The sequence below is a fragment of the Paroedura picta genome, chromosome 8 (assembly GCF_049243985.1).
Source record: "Paroedura picta isolate Pp20150507F chromosome 8, Ppicta_v3.0, whole genome shotgun sequence".
NCBI classification, from domain to species: Eukaryota; Metazoa; Chordata; class Lepidosauria; order Squamata; family Gekkonidae; genus Paroedura; species Paroedura picta.
Genome location: NC_135376.1, coordinates 94,196,305 through 94,212,384, shown reverse-complemented (window position 1 = coordinate 94,212,384; position 16,080 = coordinate 94,196,305).

Below are 16,080 nucleotides of genomic sequence, written 5' to 3'. Positions count from 1 at the left end.
AATGCCAGATGTAAAAAATACAATGAAAACACCAGCATAACTTTCTTCTTTGGAGCTCTATGTGACATTTACATCTGAAATGTTCAGCTAATCTGACAATCTAGAGCAGAAGTGGCCAAACTGTGCACTACACAGATGACTATGGACTACAATTACCATGAGGCCCTGCCAACACCATGGTGGCAGGGGCTCATGGTAATCATAGTCCTTGGACATCTGGAAAGACGGCTTAGCCATTCCTGTTCTCAAGATAATTGAATGTTTCACACACACACACACAGTACAAAGGGAAGTATTTAAGCTTGGTGTAGTTGTTAAGAGTGGCAGCCTCTAATCCAGAGTGCCAGGTTTGATTCCCTGTTCTTCCATATGCAGCCTGCTGGGTGACCTTGGGCCAGTCACAGTCCTGTTAGAGTTTGCAGAGCAATTCCCTTAGAGCTCTCTCAATCCCTCCTACCTCACAGGGTGTCTGTTGTACGGAGAGGAAAGGAAGGTGAGTGTAAGTCATAAGTTGAGACTTATTTGGACAGTGAAAAGGGGTATAAAAATCAACTCTCTTTCTCAGGTATAAAAGGGTAAGATCCAGTCATACCTCAGTGAGTGTAAATTAAATATTTCCTTTTGCACTCCGTGTGTGTGTGAACAGTTCAACTCATTCTAGACTGTTTGTCGGATTAGCCGAACCTTTCCATCAGATGTAAATGTCACCTAGAGCTACAAATCAAACGCTGAACAATAAAGATTTGTGTGCTGCTTGCCAAGCTATTCTGACACATAAGTAGGCAAACACACCAGCCAGTGTTCCACTGTCCGCTTGGCAGAATTAATAGAGCCAAAGTGGTAATGGAGACAATGAATGACAAGCTCAAAGTAACTACTGTGCAGAAACGTCCCAGTACAGCTACAAAACACAAATTTGCTGTAATATTATATATTTCTAAACAGTAGGAATATATAATATTTCTGTATTATACAGCAATAATATTATATATTTCCACCCCAACTATATTCTGGGGTGGCCAAACTGTGGCTCCCCAAATATCCATAGACTACAGTTAACACAAGCCCCTGCCAATTGGCTGTGCTGTCAGGGAATCATGGTAATTGTAGTCCATGGACACCTGGAGGACCACCGTTTGGCCACCCCCGCTATGGATTTCTACATCGATTTTTGATACACGGGTGGAATATCAAGACAAGCCACCAGGTGATGCTGTGTTTCAGAGTGATGCTTCATCAGCTATAGTCAATTTCAATGCAAACTACGGAGCCCTTCGCAGTCTCAAATGGCTTCAAAGTGTATCCATGCAACCAAACTCTCCATACTGCAGCATGCAAGTTTGCAAGGATGAGCGTTTGGTTGCGCAGATGAGAGTTTGGTTGCACCTCCACCTGGGATACCATAACATTGGCCTACACAGAAAAGCTCAGTTCCTGCTGGATAGCCTAGGCCAGGGGTAGTCAAACTGCGGCCCTCCAGATGTCCATGGACTACAATTCCCAGGAGCCCCCTGGCAGGGGGCTCCTGGGAATTGTAGTCCATGGACATCTGGAGGGCCGCAGTTTGGCTACCCCTGGCCTAGGCTAACCCAGTCTTGTCAGGCCTCAGAAGCTAAGCAGGGTCAGATCCAGTAGAAAGTCCACCAAGGAAGTGCAGCGTTGCTAGGCAGAGGCAGCCAATAGCAAGCTCCCTCTAAGGCAGGCTTTCTTAGCCATGGTTTCTTGACGCCTTGAGGTTTCTTGATGGCTCTGGAAGGGTTTCTTGAATGGGTGGGAGGTCATTAATTTTGTATATAATATATATATATATATATATATATATATATATATATATATATATATATATATATATATATATATATATATATATTTAATTAAACATTTTTCAGGTGATGTGACCATATATGGGCATGTCAACCTCCCACCCACCCCCCTCCCAAAATGGCCGCTTGAAGGGGGTGGGAAGGGGAAGGGTGAACCATATTCTGCATGATGGCGCCACGTCTGGGGTTTCTCAATGGCAAAATAGTTAAGAAAGGCTGCTCTTAGGCGACCTCTAAGCTGGAGAACTGGGTTCGATCTCTTCCACATGCAGCCAGCTGACAATTTCAGTAAATTATTGACAATAAAATACTTCGAAGGAACCTAGAGGGGGACTGAAAAGAAATAAACTTGTGGAGCGTTATCGTGTTATCCTCCCTCCTTGTGCAGTTGCAATTGCCTCCAACATGCAGCCAGCTGGGTGACCTTGGGCCAGTCACAGTTTTCTCAGAGCTCTCTCAGACTCACCTGTCTCACAGGATATCTGCTGAGTGGAGAGGAAGAGAAAGGTGATTGTAAACCACTTGGAGACTCTGTTGGGTAATAAAAAGCAGTATACTTCCCACCAGAAGAAGAAGAAGAGTTGGTTCTTATATGCCGCTTTTCTCTACCCGAAGGAGGCTCAAAGCGGCTTACAGTCGCCTTCCCTTTCCTCTCCCCACAACAGACACCCTGTGGGGTGGGTGAGGCTGAGAGAGCGCTGATATCACTGCCCGGTCAGAGCAGTTTTATCAGTGCCATGGTGAGCCCAAGGTCACCCAGCTGGCTGCATGTGGGGGAGCGCAGAATCGAACCCGGCTCGCCAGATTAGAAGTCCGCCCTCCTAACCACTACACCAAACTGGCTCTCATCAAAACCCCCAGTTCTTCTCCTCTGTCTCTTGTCTTAAAAAACTAAGGTGGCTGCTGCTTGACTGGTCAGATCCAGCAGCACTCTTCATATCATGGGAAGGCCTTGGCCTCCCTGCCTTTTGTTGGCCCTCCAGAGGAATTGGTTTACCAGTGTGCAAGACAGTAGTTTGGACGAGATGGGCCACTGGCCTCAGGCTCTCTGCCCTATTTGCCGGACCTCCAGAGGAACCGGATGGCCACTGTGTGAGACAGGATACTGGACTAGAGGGACCCTCACTGGTCTGATCCAGCAGGGCTCTTCTTATGTTCATATTCGAGAAGGTCTCAGCTTCTATGCCATTGTTGACCATCTGGACAAATGAGTTCACCACTGTGACAGCCAAGATGCTGGACTAAAGTGGACCTCTGGTCTGATCCAGCAGAGTTCTTATCAAGAGAAGACCTTGACCTCTATGCAGTTTTGTTATCTCACCAAAGGCACTGATTGGCCATTGTGTGAGACTGGACTAGATGGACCGCTGGTCTGATCCTGCAGGACTCTTCTTTAAATGGGAAGGCCTTAGCCTCTATGCCCTGATGTTGGGCCTTCAGAAGAACTGCTTGGACATTGTGTCAGACAGGAAACTGAACCTAGAAGGGCTCTTCTTAAGTTCTCAATAGCTCTAGATCAGGGGTGGGCAAACTGATATCCATGGACTACAATTCCCAAGAGCCCCTGCCAGAAAATGCTGGCTATTCCTGTGCTGGCAGGGGCTCATGGGAATTGTAGTCCATGGACATCTGGAGGGCCACAGCTTGCCCACCCCTGATCTAGATGGTTGCCACTTGCCCTGCTGTGGACCTCATCAGGCAACCCATCAGTGCATATAAATGTCCCTTTGGGTTCAAACAGCAACACTTTGGAACTGATTCCAGTTGCAGGGGGAGGGAGATTCCAGTTACAGTGGTATCAGTCCAAATCACCACCCCCTACTTGGGTATTAAAATTCAACAAAGTGTTCCCTTTGTACATCTGGTTTGACAGGACCCATGGTGAACCCAGAAACAGCATAATGTGTGATCAGGCTCTCAGCCAGCTATGTGTGGGAAATCTGTATTTGCAGAGATCCAGATCGCTGTCACTGTTCCAGACTAAACTACAGCAACCGTACACTGCTCTGGAAAAGTTCCCATGTCAAGAGGCCTGACCTAAGTTCTCTAGACCTGAGATAATTTGGCAAATGTGGGTGTGTTACTGGGGAGGAGTCAAAACCTCTCTGAAGAAGATCCAGGAATGAAATTGATGATTAACCGGGTTCACAACCGTACACACACTCAGTATCAATGCAATCTGTTATTTGTACATGTAGTTTACCTTGAGATAGAAGGGAATTATGAAAGTCTGCCGGAGCAGAAACGAAACCCAATTCTCGTGGCACCTTAAAAATTCAACAGATTTATTCTTGTACTAGAAATTAAGCCCGCTGTAAGGAAAATACAGCGGGCGCTAGCAGGCAGTGGGTGGGTGGGGAGGTGCGGAGGGGCCCCCCCGGGAGGGAGGGAAGGAGGGAAGGTAGGCAGGCAGGCAGGAGGGCGTAGTGGGCTCCCTCCCCACTCCCACCCCCGAACCTCAGGCCATTGCAGGCGCCCAGGCAGTGCGGCCGCCGGCTCTAAGAGCCTTCCCGGGTGGGGAGCCTTCCGGAGGCGCCGAGCCTGCTCTTTTCCCCTGGATGGAGCCGCTCCCCCTGCCCCCCTCCCAACCCGAGGCCGCTGCTCCGTCCCAGGGAAAAGAGCAGGCCCGGTGCATTGGAGACGCAACAAGCCTGCTCTGTTGCCCGGGACGGAGCTGCTCCCCCCCTCCCCTCCCCACCCGAGGCCGTTGCTCCATCCTGGCTCCCTATTTGCGCGGCTCCCTATTGGCTGCTTGGCCCTCGAGTGACACTCGGAGGGCCCAATCAGGAGCCGCTTCACGGCTCCTGATTGGGCCCTCCGAGTTTTTATCATGAACAGAGCCCGCCCTATTTCCTCCCCTTTAGCCCTTACTCCTTTATTACTACCGCTCCGCAGGAGCGTTTAAAGATAACGTTTTGCACAATAGAGCCATAGCATCCCATGCATTTACATCTGGTAGGTTAATTCGGAGTCCCCAACCTTTTCTAGCTTGTGGGCATCCTTCAAATTCAGGGTTGTAGGCAGAGTCCCAAGATTCTATGATTCTATGGTTGTAGGCAGAGTCCCAAAATGGCTCCTGCAGGAGGCAGAGCCAACCACGAAGTGTCCGGGCATGAGGTTATGCATAACTGTCATAGTTCTTTATAACGGGATTACTTTTAAAACCAACATATTGTTTTAAAATACTTTCCTGCATACAAACTGCTTATCAAAAGCCCTTTTGAGGCAAAGTCCCTTAAGGAACACTTCTTGATACTTTCCCCTGTAATGTAAAAGGAAGAACTCCGTTCACAATTCACACAAGGATACCCTTTTCAAATTAGCTCATCTCCAGAGCTAATGACTTTTCATCACTCCGACTTTCCAATTCCAACGTATTTAAGCGATAAGGTTCTTGGGTTCTATGGAGGCTTTAAAACTGGATAAACTGAGACGGTCAGTGATACTCAAAAGGTATGATTAGAACTGGAATTTGCTTAGGTATAACCAATGTATATGTACAGGCATACACAGTACATAAATTCTCCATGATATTCTTTATTTTCACAGAATGTTATATACAAAAACTTAAATAGTGGAGCAATATTTGAATCTGATAAATATTTATAAAAGAAGGCAAAGATGACATTTGAACAAAAAACGTTTTATTGTATCTGTCATAATATGAGATTTATTTCGATTTGTAGAGTCACTGAGGAAGACTTGAAAACAAGCATTAGATGCCCGGGGCTCACTCTGGCTCTGGATACTTGGTTTCGACAAACAGATTTGCCACCTCCAGCTCCTCAATTTCTTTTCCTGCTTTAAAAATAGGTTTCTGAGCACAGATCTCTCACGCCTCTTCTATCAGCTTTTCTCAGTCTTTTTTTTACTGTTGAGAAACCCCTGAAACATTCTTCAGGCTTTGAGAAACCCCAGAAATGATGTCAGCAGGGCTCCCCTCCATGCCACGCCCCCAGAAGTCACGTCACCAAAAGGGACATCACCCAGGTACTCCCAGGTATATGACATCATGCTCCATCACCCTCCCACCCCCACACACCTTTCCGACCTAAGAAATGGCCCAGAGGCCTACTCTGCTGAGCTGGAACAGGCCTGAGACAGGAATCTGTTCCTCCATCGCCCCTTCAGGCCCTCCAATGCAGTTAAAATGAGAATATTTCTCTATACCCATCATTGGCCATTTTGGGAGGGGGGGGCAGGTTGACACTACATATGATTGCTTCACCTAATTAATTTTTTAAAAATTAAATATATAGAGAGCCAGTGTGGTGTGGTGGTTAAGAGCAGCATCTTCTAATCTGGCATGCTGGGTTTGATTCACCATTCCTCCACATGCAGCTGGCTGGGTGACCTTGGGCTGTCACAGCCCTGATAGTCCTGTTCTCACAGAGGTCTCTCAGTCCCACCTCCCTCACAGGGTGTCTGTTGTGGGGAGAAGAAGGGAAAGCGATGGTAAGCCACTTTGAGACTCCTTCATGCAGTGAAAAACAGGGTATCAATACTTCTTAAAAATTAATTCACTCCCACCCAATCGGTGCAACCCTTCCAGGGTTACTGAGAAAACTCTGGGGTTTTATGAAACCCTGGTTGAGAAAGCTTGTTCTGTACAGCCAGAGGAAGCAAGAAAGGTTCTATAAGAATTAAGCGAGTGTCCATTGCCGGCTTTGGTCCATGATCCCAGACCTAACAATATTGACTTGGGCATTTCTCTCCATAGACCTCGCTCGTTGAGCTATGCAGCTTCATTCTTTCTGCGTCTTTCTGCTGGGAGTCCCACTGATGAGAACATCGGACCCTGAGCCATGCAACTGTGAAGAGAAAGCGAACACCTGTGCTGTCCTTGCTGGAGTAAATGGATTGCCTGGGACACCTGGGACCAATGGGCTGCCAGGCGTCCCGGGAATTCAAGGATTACCAGGAAAAGATGGAGAGAAAGGTCCTAAAGGGGAAATGGGAGGCCAAGGTACAGTCTAAACCATTTCAAAGGTCAATAGCCAACACAGGTGTCAAAAGGAGAGCCAGGATTTATTGCAGGGCTCTCTGACGTGATGCCTCTGGAGGCTACGGTGCCTGCCTACACCTGTTGTCCACCAAGTGTCTTTAGAAAGTTAGAATCATAGAGTTTGAGGGGGCCATGCAGGCCATCTAGTTCAACCCCCTGCTTAATGCAGGATCAACCTCAAGCATCCAGAAGTATCTGTCCAGCTGCTGGATTAGAGGCCCCCCACGCCTAACCACTGCACCGAGGGTAGACAGGTCCTATGAGCATCCTCTTCCAAAGAAGTGGGCAACAGCTAGGGTGGCCAGGTCCCTCCGGGCAGCTGACAGAAGATGGAGAGTGTGCTTACCTGGAGCAGGGAGTCTCAGCCAGTGTAGTTGTATGGTTTTATTGTTTATGTTTATATTGTTTATATTGTTGTAAGCCATCCTAAGATGGCTGGTTCAAGAGGGGCAATCTATAACTGCAAGGTTAAATTAAAATAAATGTTCAGCGACATCCCTGACATGACTTCCAACATGACCTTCAGGGCAACATTTTGGTGTTGGGAAAAACTGTATGGTAGAATTAGCTTCTACCATAGAGCTTTTGCCCAAACCCCAGAGTGTCATCCCAATGTCCCCAGTTTGCCTACCTCGCTTCCAGATCACGTCAATGTTGCATCTGGGACATCACTGAAACATTTTTTTTTTTTTTTGCAGCCAGTCCCCCCACCAGTCAGCTGAGAGGACGCAGAGAGATAAGAGAGGGGACCCCCATATCTACTGGGGCATCTTTAGGAATAACATAGGTTTCCCATTTTGTTTGCTTCAGAATATTGTCTTGCACAATGATTTGTTTTCATTCCTGATTATAATACAAAAATGCCCATCATTTTTTTCAACTTGTCATTTGCCCATTAATATAATGAATTGTCAGGATTACGAGGGATCCAAGGACCCCCAGGAAAAGCTGGTCCTCCTGGGTCTAAAGGAGATCGAGGTGAACAAGGACCCAAAGGTGACAGTGGAAGCAGAGGTAAAGTGTCTCTTGTTTTCATGCACAAAAGTAATATGGACATAGGGTGAACTTCACTGGCTCCATTAGGACAGGAAACATTTTCAACTAGAGATAGACCTTTAGTAGCACTCGAGGGTATAATTTCAGGTTTTTCCCTGGAACAGAACTTTTCAGCAATTTCATACCTGACAGCAATTTGCATCCATATAATGGGGTTTGAAAGAGCCTCTTGTGGCGCAGAGTGGTAAGGCAGCAGACATGCAGTCTGAAACCTCTGCCCATGAGACTGGGAGATCGATCCCAGCAGCCGGCTCAAGGTTGACTCAGCCTTCCATTCTTCCGAGGTCGGTAAAATGAGTACCCAGCTTGCTTGCTGGGGGGTAAACGGTAATGACTGGGGAAGGCACTGGCAAACCACCCCGTATTGAGACTGCCATGAAAACGCTGGAGGGCGTCACCCCAAGGGTCAGACATGACCCGGTGCTTGCACAGGAGATACCTTTACCTTTTACCTTAATGGGGTTTGGGACAAGAAAAGAAATATGGGCTAGATTACCTGAACAAATCAGCTCATAACATGCCCTTTGAGTGCCGTTTTACAAAATGTCCAGCACTCGTCCTCTTGTGGAGCCTGTCTCAAGAATCAAGGCCTGTAATTACAGGTTCTGCTGTAACAAGGCAAAATGGCCACATCGTGAAACTTTGAAATTACACAGCTGGGTATTAAAATGCTTTAAAAAAACACAGATTGGAAAATATCCTCAAAATTATAATTGGAAATGGTTTATTATTTCAATCCATGTTTTGAATTTATGGGAATTGCTTCCTTTCTTCTGTTTGTTTAATTAAAAAAAACAAGATAATAATATAAAACGGACACAAAAGAAAAAGAGGGAAATTTTGCTGGCCTCGAAGGCGCTAGGCAGGCTCAGATTTTATTCCACTCCTACAGAGTAACATGGCCGTCCGGCTGAGGAACTCCCTGAGTCCCTCTCAGAGGCCTGTGCCATTTTGAACTCTGAAGCCCCAAGCTCCAGTAAAATAAAGAAATAATAACTCGATGGCACAGGAAAGCCAAATAAAGCATGAAAGAAAGAGTGGGTCAAGTTTTGAAACTTCTCAAATGGCCCACATTTACAAAGTATTTATTCAAGGTCCCTTTGAGTTTTCGGTTTGCCCAAGCAATGTGATTGTCCTGCTGCCTCAACGCTTTGATTTCCTTGTAGAACTTGAACTTCTTAAAACTCAGATCAGTCATTTACAAGAGCAGCTGAAGGATTTGCAGTTGACTGCAAGTAAAACCTCAACAGGTAAGGCAGAAGGTAACGCGTGACAATCTCGTTATTAAACCCCTCGTATGTGCAGCCAAATGAGCAAAATGATTTGAAATTGTTTGGCTATGATAGAAGGGCATAAGGAAGAATTAACTTTGGCTTGTATTCTTTGCCAGTCTTTTTAGGCGAAATGTTTCCAAACAGTACAACAGCAAGAGAGAAAAAATTTGTAACCAATGGAGCTGAAGGGAATTATCAGCTTTCAAAAAGCTCGTGTTCCCATTACGGTATGCAGATTGCTTCGCCAAGGGATGACGAGGAAAACACGGCCGTGCAAAGACTCGTCGCCAAGATTGGCAAACATGCATTTCTTGGAATGAATGACCAGGAAACGGAAGGTGTTTTTAAGCATTTAAATGGTGATCAAATGCAATACTCCAAATGGGCCCCAAATGAACCCAATGGGGAGCATGAAGACTGCATAGAAATATACATGGATGGGAACTGGAATGACATCCCATGCAGTGTGAATCGGTTAATAATATGCGAATTTTAATCTGCTTATGACTACAGCCACTAAGGCTATATTCAGGGATTCATTACTTACAAACATTTTGTCTCATTTACCACAGGGAAACGTTCACATGAAAGCCATTCTTTTGGGGAAATATGCCACTTAGATCTGGGTGGCATCTCATTGGCCAATAACATTTCTACCATTATAACAGAATTGGCCTAGACCAGGGGTAGTCAAACTGCGGCCCTGCGGCATTTGCTGGCAGGGGCTTCTGGGAATTGTAGTCCATGGACATCTGGAGGGCCGCAGTTTGACTACTGTTACGCATGGCAGGATCCCTGCCTTATGCCTTGGCACACTGTCTTCTATAACCAATGGCACCCCACAATAGTCTAGGCTTAAGCTAAAGCCATGACACTGCTAGGGTCAGCCAAGCCAGGCCAGACTCCATCTTAGAAATCTTGCTCTCTGCCTCAGGTTTGGAAATCCAGGTGCCTCCATGCCCTACTCTCGACCCCCCCCCCCCATTGTATTTCTAAGTGAGTGGACTGGCTTCCTCCTGTTTGCCTAAGGGCTCCTAGGAAAATCCTTTGTCTTGCAACATTTTTCACACTTGGCCCCTCTGCCAGGGGGGTATTTCCACCCCATACCCTGCCAGCTAGACCTGATGGCTCTCTTCCTCAGAGCCATTAATACCTTTATCAAAATCCATTTACAGCCATCACCCCCACTTGGCCAGGTATTGTCCTAATCTCTGGGGACCCTGGAAACTTCCAGCACATGCTTACCTGAGCCTTGTCACATAGCCCCCTTCCCAAAATCCTATAAAAACTGTGGCTTCACACAGCCACTCTGAGTGTCTTCCAACCCGGGACCTCCCACGCTGGTTCGTGCTCCTTCCTCTGACCCACCACTCCTCGGACAGGTAACTATCAAGCCTTCCACTCTTCCTCCCCCTTCTCTATATGACTGCTTGTATGTGTGTTAGCTATTTGTGTGTACTTTTGTTATTTTCCTTTCAATAAAAGCTTATATTAATATTTTACCTTTAAATCTGTATTTGCCTTGAGTTCCCACGGGCGGAATAAACCCTCGTATACAAAGGTAACGATCCGATAACGCTAAGTTACCCCCCCTCTCGCAGCATTTGAGCTAATATTCCCCACAAGCTCAAAGATACGTGTTTTTAGGACACGTGTCCAAGCAATTTGGGTAACAGATTATGGTGGATCTCGCGGGCAATTGCCCCAGGCTTACTCGGGAGTAAAGTGGACGCATGGCACTCTCCAGTAACCCGGACGTAAGGGGAAAAGCCCGTTTGAACTCTTGGCATAAGTGTGTGAATGTGCTCTTGGAAGTGTGCTTTCTAAAGGGGTTGGCCTCTCTCTCTCTTTTCTACCCTTTTGCTATTGTTTTGCTCCTGCTGGAGATTAGTTTCCTTTAAGGCTAGGAACACCGAGGCAAGGTTTTCTTAGGCTTAGACGGGCGGGTGGACGACACGCACCCAACAACAGTTTTCTTTAAGGCTAGGAACACCGAGGCAAGGTTTTCTTAGGCTTTTAGACGGGCGGGTGGACGACACGCACCCAACAACTAGGGATTTGCCAAGCGTAGGAAGGCGTTAGGCAAAATTCCTCTTAGCTGTAGGAAGGACCAGGAAAATCCCCCTACTGCTAAAATCTGTGCAAGCAGAGTCGCTCTCTGTAGCACAAAACTGCCCTGCGACCGCAGGAGTTGGAGTTTCGAGTGTCGGGAGTGGCACGAGAACTCAAGCGGGCTTTGCGAAGCTCAGATGATCCAGGTTTTGGTAATTTTCCCCGTGTTCAGGAAAGCCAGGGCGATCCTAACCGAATAAATTAGCCGGTACCCTCAGGTTTTCTTGGTAGTTTTGTCCCTGAATCGAGAGAGCCCCGGCCATCTCGGTATAAAATAAGAAAACTAGCCAAACCCCGTAAGGACGTGCCTTGACGGGAGCCCTTCCCCCTTTTCCCCTTGCCGCTTTGAAGGATATAGAAGCCGCAAGAAAATCCCCCAGTGATCTCTTCCTTAAAAATACCTTCAGGTTTTCGGTGGTTTTCCCGAGGATCAAGTGCGCTCCGGCAACCTTGATTGGAAAAATCAGCCTTCTGCTTGGTTTTTGGTAGTTTTCCCCCTGAACTGAGAAGAGCCCCGGCCATTCTCAGCCAAAAACAAACTAGCCACACCCGTAAGAGGTTAAACTCCACGGGATCCTTTTCCCTCTCTCCCCTGCTGTTTAAGAGACGAGCAGCGGCTGCCCCTAAACTCATCCCCTCTGTGCTTGCTTGCCCAGCGACAAGAAGCCAGAAAACCAAGCCCCGTCCCCTTTAAGATCTTGGAAATTAATAGGAAGAAATGGCATCCAGATTCAATCTGACTAGCCTGATTGCCCGTAAGGAACCGGCAGACAGATTGACACTCTGGGTGACCAAGAAGGGCGGCCGGAACCCCTGGCGCCCGGGAGCTTTTAAAAGCTCTAACCCCCTGGAAACCCTTACCGAGGCTTTCCAAGAATGGTGTAACACCAGGAAGCTCGGGGGTGGCAGTAAGGACTGTTATGCCACTTGGGGTATGTTTGTTGCCCTTCAGGACAGTGTAGCCCAGATTGCTGAGCTGCAACATGCCCTGGAGGAGAAGGATGCCCTAGTGAAGGAGCAGGTAGCTCAGCTGACTGACCATCTCGAACAACGGGAGGCCCAGTTAGCTGATCTCCTGGAACAGCGTGAGGCTCATGTCATCCACCTCTCCGAGATGGAGGACATGAGACCTGAGCGCTTGAGTGCACGGGTGGAGAAGGCTCATCAGCTTCAGACCATCCAGGAACTAGAAAGTCAGCTCCAAGCCACAAGGCAGAGAGCTGAGGTAGCAGAGGCTCGCATTCTCGAGCTAGAAGCAGAGCTAGTTAAGATCAAGGGAGCTGCACAGTTCCTAGTGGAGAACAATGTGGCCAAGCATGCTCAAGTAAGCCATGAGGCATGCCATAGAAAAATGCAGCAACTTGAAAAGCAGTTAGAGCTCCAAAGGGCTCTAGTTGCCACAATTCATACAGAGACTCTTCCCCTTCTACCTTCTGAGCCTCTGCCAGAAGAAATAACCCCCAAAATGTTCATAGAATCCCAAGGGGAAAATTCAGCTCCCTTCCACCCAGTTCTAGTTACAACCCCTGCAGATAGAACTGAGAGGCAGGAAATCCAGAAACAGCTCCCCATTGCAGGCCAGTTTAGAGAATCAGGTTCTCTTGAATTTTCCACTAACCAGGACTCCAAAAATTTAAACATTCAGGCAAACAGTGGTCTCCACTCTCAGTACAGGATCAAGAGGGAGAACCACTTTAATCAGAATCACCCCAATTCTAATAGGAATAGAGGCAATCGCTCCCTGCAGCCACCTAATGGCTGGAGCAAACAGAAGCCAGGAGAAAGGAGTAAGCCACAAAATGGTTTCCCTCCAAATAATTTTCCCCCAAATACTCTCAAACCTAAATACTTCCAGAATAGAAATTCTGCCCATCAGCAGCGCAATAAAAGAATCAGTAACAGGATTTTTCTGTGGCGGGAACTTAGAAATACTGGGGCAGACATGACCCAGTATGATAACCAACCCACATCTGTGCTCATGTGTGCCTTTGTGAAGGCCATGAGGAAGAGGAAAACCAGGAAAATGCTCAGATCTGAGCCAGAGATGGAGACGAGAACTAGACCCACAGAAATTTCTTCTGAATCCCCTAAGGACTGGCAGAAGGAAATAGAGAAATTTAAAACTCTTACCCAGAAACAAGATTTAGAAATTAAGGATCTTAATGAGAAAAACAAGGAATTCCAGGGTGAACTTTTAAATGTAAAAACCCATTTGCAAAATGTACTGGATTTCCAAAGCCACACAGATAATAAATTGAAAAGAAAATACAGCAGATCCAGTAACCCAGCTTCACCTCTTGTCTTTAAAGAAGAGGAAATATTCTCAGTTCCCCCATCACAGAGTCAGCAAGGAAACCCTGCCTCTGAACCTGTACAGAGTTCCAAAATCCAAGGTGACAACCATTATTTTAACAGGGAAGAATTTGTTGCAAGGACAACATTCCTTTTCAATTTTCTCTTAGCTTCCCTCCTCCCAGTAAATATTGCAAGCAAAGTTAACAGATTCAATGATATACACAGGAAAAATAATGGTTCAACATGTGTGCTTCCATTTTTACTTTAAAATTTTCAAATTTTAAATTTGGCTGCAATTGGTAGAGCCTCCAGCTATAGTTGCAGTCACACTGAAACAGCCACTATTTTGCAATCTTGAAACAGACTCTCTTTGTCTAACTGCCTTCCTAGGCACTCAGCCCCATGACTCATGCCTTGCTCTCCCCCATCCAGGCAACTAATCCACATAACAAAGGACAGAAAGTATTCTTTCTTCCCAAATCAGGAAGAAGTTTTGTTTCTTTAAAGACTGACCCCTACCTCAGAGAGAATCTAAGGGGGGGGGGGAGAGTACAGTAAAATAGTTCTGTTCTAAAATATGTTTTGTTTTAGTTTTTATTTTAAGACAATTTTGGCTGCTTTTAGTTGAAATATTTTCTCTTTGAGAAAAGGCATTCCCTCCATAGCTTTTCCTTCCCTCTGACATTTTTACTTCCCATTTCAAATTTTAATTGGCAGTTAACATCTTTTCCCCCTTTTTCATAAGACCATTTTGTTTAAAAATCTGTTTTTGCAATTTTGCTTTTGTTTTGAATATGTTTAGAAAGCTTCATACAGATCTTTCATTTGGGTGCTCAGGCTTCCACTCAGCCTGACTCCTATGAAAAGGCACTCTGTGTATGTACAGAGGAACAGTCTTTCCTCCTTAAAAAACACAATTCTTTTGACACACTATTGTGTAATGGGACTCTTCATGTTCTCCTCATTCATTCTTTCCCACTCATATCCTCAGCAGTACTCCAATAGATGTATCTTTTTAAAGAAGAAATTGGCATCCAATCAGCCTGGCCTACAAGCAGGCAGATCTCAATCTGAAAAACAAGTTTCTATTCCTCAACCCTTGAATTTTCTTTAAGGTTATAAGAAACCTTTGCTTTTAGATTTGTGCTTATGTGCTCTAACTTTTTAGATTGTTTATGTCAATCCACAATATTTTGCAAATTCTTTTGCCATGTTTTTGAGTCCTCTTTTAATTAGGAGTCCTCTCTTGTGCTCTTTATTGCAAGATCTTTATAGATCACAATCCAAGTTTTGGTTTTTGAAGCTTTCTTTGTGTGTTTTGATTTATCTTATGTTTCTTATAGAGAAAAATCTGTAGTTTGCTTTTAACCTATTGCATATCAGAGCATCTATTTCTTTTTGTGCTTATTAACTGGGAAGCAATTGACCAGATTCTATCTAGCAATTCTCATCTTTCCCCTTCATATACATATTTGTATTTGAGCTGCTAATCTATTCATTCATAGACCATTTGCAACGTGTTTGCAGGAATCTTTAATTTTGGCTTTTTTAATTCTTTTTTTGAGTGCTTCTTTTTACACAACAGTGCAGAAGGCCAGTAGACCTAGCCTACAGGACTTGAAGGACTTTCTCTCCTCTTTTGTATTTCTACAAAGCATCTTGCTTCAGTCACCCATAGTAATCTATCAATTTTCTCTCAGATTCCCAAACTCACCAGGAGTTTGGCATCCTCCTTCCCTTGTTCTATGATTGCACTCTAATCTCCCTCTCCCTCCCTGGAGATGGCATCTAGCTCCTCTTAAATTCTATTTTCAGTCTCTGTAAGGTCATGGTGGGCACCCACCACAGTAGATCTTTTTGACAGTCACTTATGGGGGCACCCCTCTGCTCCAATCTTTCATTTTGAGTTCATTGTCTTCAAAGCTCTAAATTTTTGAGTATTTTCCTAATCTGTATATCCATCAGGGTGTGTTCCTACTTGAGCCAAGCCTCAACAGACTTTGCAGCATCACTCTTTGCAGCTGTACACACTTCTCCACTGAACTTTTGTCAATCTTTGTCCCTCTCTCAATTGGGTGTCTCCCCTTGAGCTCTTCAGCTCCACTGTGCTGTTGATGCCCTGGGCCACTCAAATATTCTTGCAACCCACGTCTGCCAAGTCTGCCCTAAGGAGGCTCCAGGCTTGTGCATCACAAACCTCAGATCGCCAGGCCAGTTCCTGATGGTCCTGCCTGTGTGCTCTTCACCTGTATCCTGCTCGCCAACCTCCAGACCTGACCTGGTCAAGATGACAGCGATCCTCTGCCTGCGTTTGCTATGGATGTGTCCTGTGGTCATGACCTGCTGCTCTGCGCTTTCTGCCCCAGCCTACTTGCTGGTGAATTTCTGATGCTTGCTGTTTACCCCAGCTCCTGCTCTATGAAGCCTCACTGCCCAGCCGGCCTGCTGCTTCTTCTGTATGCTAACTCTGACCCTGCATACCCTCTGACGCCCTGGATTAGTGCCTTTACTGCCT